The following is a 10,593-nucleotide window of genomic DNA, read 5'->3' on the forward strand; positions in this document are numbered from 1 at the left end:
CCATGCGATCAACGTCGATTTCAGGTGCAAAAGCAGACCAAGCATTCTCAGATGGTCCTTCCCGGTGCAGCTGTTCGAATGCTTCGTCCACTTTTTTGCTGTGTTTTTCAAACTTCTTCTGTTGTGCTTTAACTAAGCCAAGGACAGGCATTAGGAGACCAGGGTGTGCCGGGAGTTCCACCGTCTGTTGTTCTGCAATGCACCCATGCACAACGTCGATTTTCAGGTGCAGCAGACCAAGCATTCTCAGATGGTCCTTCCCGCAGCAGCTGTCGAATTGCTTCGCCCACTTTTGCTTGTGTTTTTTTGTCTAACTTCTGGCTGGTTGAGGCTTTAACTTAAGGCAAGGACGGCATTAGGAGTATTCAGGTGTCTCTTGCCGGGAGTTCCATTGAAAATGCATTTTTGTAAAACGTTCTGATATGTTGATACCGTGAGGTTTCAGCTGTTCGTTCGGAAACGATGTGGCACGAAAAGTTTACCAGCGTTCCGCCAAAACTTCTCCGGTTGCTTCTCCTCCGGAAAACCTGAGCATACTCTGATAAATTTTCGCCAGCCAAACTAGTTCTCCTCTATGAATGAATCTTATATCGCTTGAGGCAGGTGGGGTGAGGATTATTTTCTTTCCCTTAGTTTGCCGACCATATACAAACACGGTTAATTGCGACACAAAGTCTGGCAAGGCACTCTTTCTTCAAACTCCGGGTTTGAGTGCCTTTGCTCGTACTTTGCTCTATCATACGTTGCCTCTGAACCTCCGACATCCTACTGAATCAGGACTTTGCTGTGTTAGGACACTACGGGGAAACTCATCTCAGGGCATCATCATGCCGTCGGTCATTTGGTAGTGATAAAACACCACTTCTTGAAAACACTTCTTCATTGGTTAAGCTGCTGTTCGTGCCACGATCCTGAGCACTACACGTGCCTGTTTTGGAGTAGGGCCTGCACTATTCTGCATCATTTCTTCTTTCGTTCACGTTGGTTTCACGAACCACCCTTGATCACGGTCTTCAGGAAAGCATTCATTTCGTTGTCTGGCTTGAAAATGTAGGGACAACATAACCATGATGCTGCAGTGAAAGAGTCAAGAAGGAAAACTGTATATCCATGTTGGCGTTCCCATGCCCTCAGCACATGTCTGGGTTGTACTCCAATTCACCCCAAAGCCTCCTTTGGAAGCTCGCTTCAGACCAAAATCCACTATTTGAACGTGGACAGGATTGCCCAAGCGTATTTACAGGCTAAGTAATCATCCCTATGGACAGATTACAGGTATTAGACTGGTTCAGCAAGTCTGACAAAGTGTGGTCAAAGGAGGGCCTAGGGGATCGTTTTAGCAAATCCCTACAATGGCGGTGAGATTAGTCCTGGGCTTCGTTCATTGCCTTTTCGAAACAGCATCCTGTCTTGCCCGTCTTTACTTCATGGGTTGTTTTGGTCTTCGTTTTGATCTTCCTCAGAACGCTGTGGTCGTGGACGGGGCGATGGTCGAAGTGCGCCGTAGCACCAGAAAAATGGGTTAGTTTAGGGGAACCCATATCTACAAAAACACATTTCCTTTTCTTTGCCAAGCTTTGGAGTGGTTCCTGCTAGTGAAGTGAAACTTCTGTGACAATTCCAATTTTATGAAGCTGGGTATCGGTGGTAGGGTCCGGCAACTGGCAGGTATATGTGTAACGGTCACTCAATAAAGTCACACACAATACTTGGGTCAGAATGATTTGTTCGAAGTCGGGTGCCCCCTTTACCCAGGCCTACGCAGATGAATGTTGTGGGCTTCCTCTGGCTTGAAACTCGGACGCGTGGTAAAAGTAATCCTCGACTTCGACCCGGGGTAAGTGGGTTGAGCAGGTGACAAAAGAAGCAAGTCATCCATTAGTAACGCATCCACTCGGTTTCTCAAACAAATCCTCCAGCCATGACGCGGTGACGGGGTTGTTACTTCGACGGAATTTCACTTCGTATCGTCCAGTCATAAGCTCTGGGAAAAGGACAACCTTTCACCTTGCTGAGCCTGTGATCGCCAGTTATAAACTTCTGGCCATCGCATTTCGGCTTGCACTGAATGTGCCAACAAATAGTAGGCGATTCCTTAACTGCCGGATTCATGGGCCTGGAGAAATCTCTCACCCGTTTCTCCCAATAAGATGGATAATCGTGGAAAAGAAGTGCCTCCAAAGGGTTGCAGTAAAACCTTGTAGGCGTCACGGGCTCTGTGGACCAGTCCTTCGACCTCAAGCAATACGATCCTGAAGAAGCTTGTGGGAGAATTCTAATGGTCAATCTTTGTAACAGGTTTGCCTTTTCGAAACTGGATAGATCATGGCTTGTTAGCTGTGGCGTTTCCGTGACAAAACTGTGCAAAGAAGAGATAACTCAGGTCTTTGTGCAAAACGAATATCCACGCAGAACAGTCTAGCATTTGAACGTTTACAGGGCTGGTGATAATGCAAAACTTGCGGGCCTCATCAAGCTGTGGCTGGTCCAGGGGAGCGCTGTAAGGGGGAAGCAGCAGCTTCCAATTTGGGGAACCTTTGGAAAAATCCAGACTGGGATTTTTTCCTTGAGCAGGTGCACCAATGCTGAAGATTCCCTCACAGCCCGTCGACAGCCAGCCACAAAGTCCTGTCCAATGTCAAGTGGCTGAATGAATGTGTCCAGAATGTGAGGCCAGGCCTGAGGTTCCATCCTTTTTCTTCTGTGTGAAACATTCTGGTTCATCCTGTTTCAGAGGCTGACAACTTCCTGTTTTCTCCCTCTGTTGTCATCCAGCTCATCATCGGGGAGAAATTCAAAAAATGTGGCGAGCGTCAACTTATCGAGGAATAATCCACCGCCATTCTGAATGCATAAACGCTTTCAGTTTTTGCTAACTGCTGTGCTAGCCACATTGTGCATATTTGCACGTAGGAATGTGTTGGTTATCCTCTGAAAACTTGATGGGTCTTTTCAGCTTCCCCTGCAGTAGCTGGGACTCACCTTGTTAGGCCTTGGGACAGTTGACGCGGTTTTCTCCACCTTAAGAGGGCCAACAACAACAAGCACCATACACTGATCTTTGTGGCCTTTGGCAATGAAACTATTTTTGAAAAAAGGAACAATTTTGGCGATGGCACAATGGTTCAAGAACATTCAGCATCAAGCAGTTCTGCACGGGGATGGGAGGCAATTAAAGTTTGTTTGCCACTTGCAATAGAAGGAATGGATCACTCTCTTCAGTATGACTGTCACAAGTGTGGCAAATCCAATACCGCGTATTCTCTCGTCCTCGGTACTGGCACAAGAAACCGAAGAGCAAGCAGGCACTGCCACAAGCAGGGAACATATTTCAAGTTAAGCAACAAGGCTGTAATATGAACATTTTTGACATATGGTTTCGATACACATCTTAACCTGATGTTGGAAAAACAGAGTCCTGTGACAGACTGTGCAGGATGTAAGTCTGGACCATGCAGAACAGAATTTGAGCCGGAAACGGCAGATATGGCCTTTTGCTCAAAGCTGTTGGACACAGGGCTGGTGTGTCGCTCACGAAGAATTGGGTGTTCCTTGCTGAAAGAATGTTTTAGGCCTGTATTTTCTCTTGATCCTTTAACGCACACCTCAAATTTGTGAAGAATGTGGAATCCAGGATCGGTTTAAAGACCAACTTATGTTTCTTTGGAGAGTACAAACGTAGACGGTGATGGTTGTGACCTAACTTTGAATCACTTGCATCTCTTCTGGCCAGGTAGTCCTTATTTTCTTCTGGATAGAGCATCCGTTCTGTGTACCTCCTGACCATGTAGTTCTTCATGTTCCTCTGGAAAACATCAGCAGTATGGTACCTCCTGACGACCTGTAGTCTTCTTTTCTTCTGCCAAAAGAACATCAGTTCGTGGTGGTATCATCTGACCATGTAGTCTTACTTTTTATGGATAACATTATCAGTAGGGTACTTCCTGACCCAGTAATCCATTCTTTGTCCTCTGGACAAAAAGAAAAGAGCATCAGTCTGTGGTATTCTCCTCACCATGTAGTCCCTTCGCCTTCTTCGGAAAAGAACATCAGTGTGGTACCTCCTGAACAATGTACTCTCCTGCTGCTACTTCTCAAAAGAATCTCCACATTTGTACCTCTTGGTAATGTGTCCATCTTTTTCGAACCTGGCAAAAGGATCTTGATCATACTTCTTTTGGTATTTCCATTTTCTTCTTCTGAAACTGCAAATTGGTGGCATATTTCGTCTATTTCTCATATTCTCTTTTTTTTTTCACTGGTACTTCAAAATGTGGAGCCGGTTCTCTGTCTGCTGTCTTGCTTTTTATTCGCAATTTTACGCATTTCTTTTCTTCTTCGCTGCTTGTTTGTTTTTTAAAAAACATTTATGACACTTTTTGGTTTATGTCATCTGTAAGAACAAGATTTTCAGGGATTCTGATGTCGGCAGTTGTTTGTGTTTTTGGCAGAGGTTGAAGTTACTTGTGATGGTGACACACATGCTGCTGATGAGCATGGTTCCTCAGCCTGTTGCTCCATTTCAAATGAAACAGCCATGAACTCATAGCAAGCCTGAGGACCACGATTCCAAAAAAGCTCAAGTAATCTGTTGGTCATGTCATGCAAGTTGGTGAAAGTTAGCATAACTGCGGTTCCGTCACCAGTAGGATGTGGCAAACCTTCAGCAGTTCTGGAATGTGAATCAAAAAATCCATATCTTCCAGATCCATCTCTGAACACAGCAAAGCACTCTGGAGAAACAATAAGCAGTGCATGGCTGACATCTGTCGAGAGACACTGAAGTCTTTCATCAAGAGGAATCCACCATGTCTCCATTTCAGTAGTTCCTCTGTCTCTCAGATACCCCATCACAACTTCTGACTTTTGGACGCTGTAGTTGTGGTTAGAAGTTGAGATGCTCACAGGTACTTCCATCACCCATGCTTAGAAGATCCTGTTGGAATCTTCCTTCAGCAATAAGCTGCATTTTAATGCCGACATACAAAGCATCCCCCTTCCTCTAGCACTCTGTCAAGATCAGGCTAAAACAACAAAGTTCCCTCACTGTGGTATGCAAGGAATGTCAGAGCTACACATGTGCACTGATGATTTCGTGAGAAAACGTCATACCTTGCATCATTCTGGCAATGAGACGCCTGCACGGATAGAATTCTAGATGTGTTGCCACCATCTTCATACTGCTGTCTATCGGAAAACTTAGCAACACCTTGGCTGACACTCGTCTGTTCTGTCAGGTCTAGCTTTGTCCAACGAACTTTTTGAGCCTGGGATCTCCTACCTTTCCGAGGCATCCTTCAAAAGAACAAAAGACAACATATGAGAAAACAGACCAAATTCATGAGATAAAATAATCCATGACATATCTGACTAATCCATTAATTAGAAAGAAATAACTTGGTCAAAGAGTTGGGACTTCTACAATGCCACAAGCATATACAGACACGGAAATTGGGTAAATGTGATGCTCTCTCTGTAGAGATGCTTTGAAAACATCACATGCTGCATGTATGCAAACAAAGACGTGCCTAATTTTCAAACATTCTCCACATTAGAGTTAGTTAATTTAGTTAAATTACACCCTTTTGCAATTTTATAATCATAATACTCTACCTTTTTTGTAGCTAAATGATCCACGTTTAACATCCTGATCATCTGTTCTGATTGTTTTTCAATAATAATAATATTAATAATAATAATAATAATAATAAGCAGACAATTTCACATCATCTCTTAAAAAAGTGTTTAGCAAACAACTGTCACCTTTTCTTCATTATGAGTTTGAACAGATCTCTGAAAAATGGTTTTAATGCTACAGGCAAAAAGTACTGTATTCAATAAGCATTTCATTTACAGGATATTTTCAGTCACTTACTTCACCAAATGCTGAAGCGATACAACCTGCAAAGTATTCTCAAGAAAAAAACAAGTTAGTAAATTGACAAGAAAAAGAACGACTTACAAATACAGCTAATAAACTTTTTTTTTTCAATAAAAAGAACAGTAGCAAATAAAACAAATTATGAATCTAGCACTAATAGAAACAAACTTTTTTCTAAAGAAAATAACAATAGCAGATTAAACAAATTATTAACCTAGTATTAAAGGACTGAACTTTTAAAAAAACATTATTAATTTAAAAATAATCAACATAGTATTAAAATGAAGGAAATTTTTTTTTTTTTTTTTTGGTGGAGGATTGGGAAGGGATGGGGGTTGGGGAGGGGAGGGAAAAACAATACAGAAGAACTGCTGCTTGTAGAAAATCCAAAACCTGGAAAAGAATGACATATTAGGCAACTATAATAATAATAATAATAATATTGAAAAGAAAACAACATAGCATCATTTAGGAATTCTGCACACTAACCAGGCGTTCAGCTGCAGTGAAAAACGCAGGTCGTGCTCTGAATAGAAGGTCTGCAAAACAAAAACAAACATGCAATTAAAGATAGCCCATGTATGTGAAATAAGATCAATACTGACATTTAATAGTTACTCAACAAATTAATGTTTTTATCTGGTTTTAAAGGTCTAGGGCATTATCCGAACTTGCATACTTCTTTGCTATATAGTAGGATGAAAAGTACTTAAAAATGATGACCTACATTTTTTTTTTTTTTTTTTTACTTCTATTGAGATTCTTTAGTTTAGTCTTAGGGCTATCCACTTGAGCCCACATTAGTAGGGTTAAAAAGTAGATGAGAGTTTGCATTGACCCTAACTGAAGATGCTGTAGCTCACATGAGCCCACAGTGATAACATTGACAAATTTAGTACATCTGCAGCTGTACATACCACACATGACAATGGAGCTATTTTATTGATACATGCAACAAAATTATTCCTTATTCAGAAGATAGTACTCTACTCAGAGAGTATGCAACCCGGATGCAGCACATAGCTATAACATTAAACTGTTTCTATCTTCCCCACAAAATGAATAAAACAAAATTCCTATAACATACAGCAACTTAAAAGGAATGGTTCCCCCACCAAATGAATATCATTTCATCATTCTGTCATTGACTTAATGTGAAAAATTACAAGCAAGGAAAATCAGTGAGGCCTACAACATTCCCAGTGAATTTTACTAAAACTCCACAAGCTAGTCACACGACTCAGTAGTATCTCATTAATAGTCACCTATTAATGTTTTATCCATATAAAACAATGAAATAAAACACTTACCAGATATTGTGCAGTGGAGAGTCTTTAGTGCTCGTAATGCTGTGATCTGAAAATGTCAGTCATAACTTGTTAAAATCTGTTGACCCCATAAGCTACAACTTCTCTGATTTACAAGATTTCACATTTTCTTAATCCTGCATAGTGCACCTTTAAATGTACTACAACCAGAAAATGCAAACAAACCTCAAGAATTGCTCAAGAGATAAAGCTCAATGATCAATCTAAACAAAGAAAGAAGGAATAAAAAAAAGAATAAATTAATGCTTGACAGCACAGAACAGGGACAGCGGATAACAACAAAACACAGGTCTATGACTTTCAATATACCTCTAATGACTTAAACCAGAAAAAAAAAAGAATTTTATTCTTAATGTAAACATTGAATATGCTGTCTATGTCTAAATATATATGTTTATGATACATTTTTAAATATACTTACAATCACAGATATTAATAGGCATATGACAAATATATCAGGACACAGAAAACACATTAGATCAGAGATGATATAGCGTGGATTTGTCAACCATATCTACACTAAGCAGAGAGAAACCCGACATTACCAACGATTAAGGCAATTTATAACAGGAAAATACATGCTGGAGGCTAAAAAAAGATAGTTTTTATTTTATTTAATTTCATGTTTATTATTTTTTTTCAAAAAGTAATTTTATACTCACCAAAGCTGATAAATTCAGGTTTAAAAACTGTAATGTTGTCAAAGTATTACTACAGCTTAATAAATTATTTTTGATTTTTTTATATTATTATTATTTAGTTTTACCGTTCATTTGGTGAGGGCAACTGATTATCATATGCTTACTCCATTTGTCAGTGATTATGTTATCATCAATGTTGAATTTGAAAACAGTTGTGCGCTCGTTTTTTGTGGAAATGGTGAAATATAAACTATTAAGGTTGGGTTCAATTTTTTTAATACTTTGACTAGAAGCCATGAATTGATCTAAAGTGACCTATTTAAACAGTGTTACATACAGATTTTGGACTTTATTTATTGTACATTTTAACTGTTGTATTACTAGTGCTGAAAAAAATGCATCACAGTTAATACAAAACTTTAAAATGCATCACAGTTATCCTGAAACATCTATATTTTTTTCACACAATATTGAGCAATAGCTATGCACAACATTGCTTCAACCCACTGATAATAACAAGTTTATTAAGTAATAATTAACATTATATAATTAATTTCCTGATTTATAATTGCTATATAAAATAATGTTAAGAAAGGGGGTATATACAGTTTAGGGTGTTTAATGTTTAATCTTACAATACTGTTTTATTGTTTTCTTATCAGAGTGAATGCGGCATTGTTTTTCACGACACACAAAACACGACTTCAACTTGCTCTTTCCTCTGCATCTCGGTGCGCAATGAACAGATCGTATTTAAGCTTTAAGCGCCGTCTATCCTCCCTGACGCAATTTCATTACTCAAAGAAGTAGATGCATGGATAAAATGTTACTTTCTAAATCATTGACGATTCAAACGTCAAGTTATCAGCTCATCCTGCTGACATAAACCCGGTAAACATTACCATTATAAAGTACTCTAATTATATTCCGATCATAAATTATGAAAAAAATTACATTGGGGTGTCGTTAGCTGACACGGAATCTAAACTGAAATAAACATTTTCTGTGGGCAAAAAAAAAAAAAAAGATTTTTGCGCTCATGTAAGATCAAAAGCAGGGGAGCGAGACAAGTGCCATCACTAGCGTGTCAGACGCGGGCGGGTCTGGTGTGTAGTTTCAGAGCGCTGTGTAGCGGGTCCTTGTGGATCAGTAAAAAACACTATATAGATGTGTTATGGAACAGCCAGGAAAAAAATACGTGCATAATCACGACCGCAAACACGCAGCATCAATCAGGGCCTCACGGATTTCTAATGCCTCACAGTCACATCAGAGCAAAAGTAATTCTTAAATATACGGTTAATACTGTGAATCACGATTCCTAAAAAAGCACATTCAAGCAGGAAACCAGCGGCCAAAAAATAAAAAATAAAAAAAAAAACATATGCCAGGCTCATTTACGATCAAGCGGGGAAGCCGCCACACACGCGTGGCGGAGATGAAACGGATAAGTCCGTAATGTACTCCAACCCGACTCCGTGTGTGATTCTGAGCCGAATTCGCCATTCACTAGCGTGGCGAACCGCGGCCCGGTTCTGTGTGGAGTTTCAAGAGCTCTGTCTATTTTTACCTCGTGGATGAGTGAAAACCCCCCCCCCCCCCCACTTGCGAACCATATAGGCGTTATGGAACAGCAGAAAAATTCTCTCATACACGACCAACACAGCATTAATCAGGCCTCACGGATTTACTAATGCCTCACAGTCATCTCAAAACAAATGTATTTCTAAATAGATGGTTCATATGAGGAAATACTGTCCTTAAAAACGCCACATTCAAGCAGGAAAAGATACCATCGATCTCCAGCGGGCCTAACGTCAAAGACAACCTCGGCTAAAATACCTTAAAAAAATGCACTCTTGAAACATGCCATATTGGCGCTAAATTATTCAGAATAAGGTAACGTTTTTCCAAACATCAAGCAATCAATAGTGATACACCACTTGGGCAAACAGATTTATTTATTAAAATTGCGTTTAAAGGCAAGACGTGTAAAAAAATAAACCACCGCTACTCACCTCAGGGAGATTTCTGGAACATCTGCTGTTGGTCTCACTCTATCACAGTATTGCTCAGCCAATCAGCACCGCGAACTTCGGCTGCAGCCAATAGCCATGCAGCAATACTCTTCTATCCATATATGTAAGAGAGAGCCCATGGAGACACCAAAACTTTTTTTAAAAATTTTTTTTTGAATGTGTGCACAAAGCCTTATTATTAAAAATTAAAGATCAATTAAAGGTTTCACATAGTAAAAAGTTAAACACAGTTAAATTAAAATATTTCTGTCTTTGTTTTTAAGATCATCATGAGTCATATAATAGCATTCGTTAATAATGAGCACTTTAAAATCAGTAGTTTCAAATTGTTATAGCCATTAAAATACAGAGAAAGAGACATTATGTATTGAATTTAGTGATAAACTTTGTCTTTGTCTGTATATATATATATATATATATATATATATATATATATATATATATATGTATATATATATATATAAAAAAAAATAAAAAAAAAAATATTTTTATAATTTTAAGGAGGGGAATCATTACAACCAGAAATATTAAATTCCCCAACTCTCTAATGGAGACAAAACCAAGGAACTTAAAAATATGTAATAAAATAAAATACATATGCAATGCAATTATACATACATAACATATAATATATAGTGATACAGATTACCACATAAAACATAATATATACCACATCACTAAAAAAGGAAGGGTTTTTTTTTTAG

The 10,593-nt window shown here is 39.0% G+C and overlaps 1 long non-coding RNA gene across 1 annotated transcript; it reads right to left on the minus strand.

Annotated features, from left to right (window-relative positions):
* Positions 1-6,157: 6,157 nt before the first annotated feature.
* Positions 6,158-9,993, minus strand: LOC109099066. The gene is made up of 5 exons (XR_006161367.1): positions 9,869-9,993; positions 7,375-7,412; positions 7,192-7,237; positions 6,371-6,420; positions 6,158-6,274 (listed from the first exon to the last, which is right to left on the minus strand). It is a non-coding gene; the product is annotated as an uncharacterized LOC109099066 (long non-coding RNA).
* Positions 9,994-10,593: the final 600 nt, after the last annotated feature.

The sequence above is a fragment of the Cyprinus carpio genome, chromosome A12, assembly GCF_018340385.1.
Source record: "Cyprinus carpio isolate SPL01 chromosome A12, ASM1834038v1, whole genome shotgun sequence".
Lineage (NCBI taxonomy): Eukaryota > Metazoa > Chordata > Actinopteri > Cypriniformes > Cyprinidae > Cyprinus > Cyprinus carpio.